This window comes from Sinocyclocheilus grahami, unplaced genomic scaffold, assembly GCF_001515645.1.
Source record: "Sinocyclocheilus grahami isolate Dianchi unplaced genomic scaffold, SAMN03320097.WGS_v1.1 scaffold97.1, whole genome shotgun sequence".
NCBI classification, from domain to species: domain Eukaryota; kingdom Metazoa; phylum Chordata; class Actinopteri; order Cypriniformes; family Cyprinidae; genus Sinocyclocheilus; species Sinocyclocheilus grahami.
The window spans coordinates 1,809,102-1,810,574 of record NW_015505276.1 but is presented as its reverse complement, the minus strand read 5'-3'; the positions used below and the strand labels follow the sequence as shown (position 1 = coordinate 1,810,574).

The following is a 1,473-nucleotide window of genomic DNA, read 5'->3' as shown; positions in this document are numbered from 1 at the left end:
GTGTGTGTGTGTGTGTGTGTGTGAGAGAGAGACAGGGTCACATCACAGTGGAGTCAGCTGTCTTAACCGTGGCTTATGTACTGCAAACACATACCAGCTTCATCACTGTGTCTGTCACGAGACTCTGTTCCCCTTTCGGGTTCTGTCTTTACATTTATTTTGAAAGATGAAGTTTGCGATTATGGTAAGGGGCGTTACATTTCCGACGAGTGCTTGCAGTGTTCGGCCAATCACAATGCACTGGGTCAGTTGGCCAATAAGAGCAGACTGCGCTTGTCGGAAGGAGGGACTTTGTAGAAAACGAAGTGTTTGAGAGAGGCGGGGCATAGAGGATCTACAATAATGTGCAATATTTGAAAAATAATGTGTTTTTTTTGAACATTAAAGCATGTCAACATATTCTGTTACACCAAATACACAAATAAGGGGCGTTACATTTCCGACGAGTGCTTGCGATGTTCGGCCAATCACAACGCACTGGATAGCTGGCCAATCAGAGCACACCTCGCTTTTCAGACCGATGAGCTTTGTAAAAATCGACGCGTTTCAGAAAGGCGGGGCATAGAGGAGAAACAATAATGTACGGTATGTGGGAAATAATGTGTTTTTTGAACCTTAAACCGCATAAACACATTTCATTACACCAAATACACAAAATAATGTTCTTTTTAGCAACATCATATAACCCCTTTAAAGTTAAACCAAACTTTTATTTTGACGGGTTGCTGTGAAGCCTTTAGGTTTCTTTTTGTATATGATATGACCATAGTTTTTCTCAAAAGAAACTGTAAAATACAAATGAAGTGACTCTCAGAGCAGTTCTAGAGATTGTTTTTTTTTTTATAATACAATTCTTTTTATAATAGTTTTCATTCACCAATATATAAGTTTACCCTACAATGACTTCTGATTCTGAGAACCTTGGAAATGTGAAAAGGGTCCATTGGCGATTGGCTCTTTTATTTAGAAGGCGAGAGCTGCCATATTGGGTGTTCCAATGTTTCCCATTCATTGTAATATCAGTGGTCAATACACTTATTGGCATCAGTGGTTCCATGAAGAACCTTTAACGTCCTTGGAACGTTTTCATTCCACAAAGGTTTTTTTAGATTATTAAAATCTTCTTCACACTAATAAAAATGATTATTTTAAGAGCTGTTCACTGAAAGGTTCTTTGTGGAACCGAAATGGTGGTTCTGGGGCACCGCTGCAAAAAAATAACTTCGAAACCTTTATTTTTAAGATTGAAGCACTGCAAAAACAATCAAGCACTTGTAATTATTTGTAATTTATATTTTTGATGTTTCACATATATCAGAGAGGAAGCAGGCTAATGGGACTAGTAAATGCTAGCAAGCCTAGGAGGGTTGTTGTTTATTTAGGAGGGAAAGTGTTTTGCTCAGTCACTTCTTTTAATGGAACATAGACAGAGTCCTATGATAACTTCTGACAGTGTCTCTCTCTCTCTCTCTC

General features: G+C 38.4%; 1 protein-coding gene across 1 annotated transcript in view; it reads left to right on the top strand.

Annotated features, from left to right (window-relative positions):
* LOC107587958 (brain-specific angiogenesis inhibitor 1-associated protein 2-like) overlaps positions 1–1,473 on the top strand; it is a 53,231-nt gene that overhangs the window by 21,768 nt on the left and 29,990 nt on the right. The gene's annotated exons all lie outside the window — the stretch shown is intronic.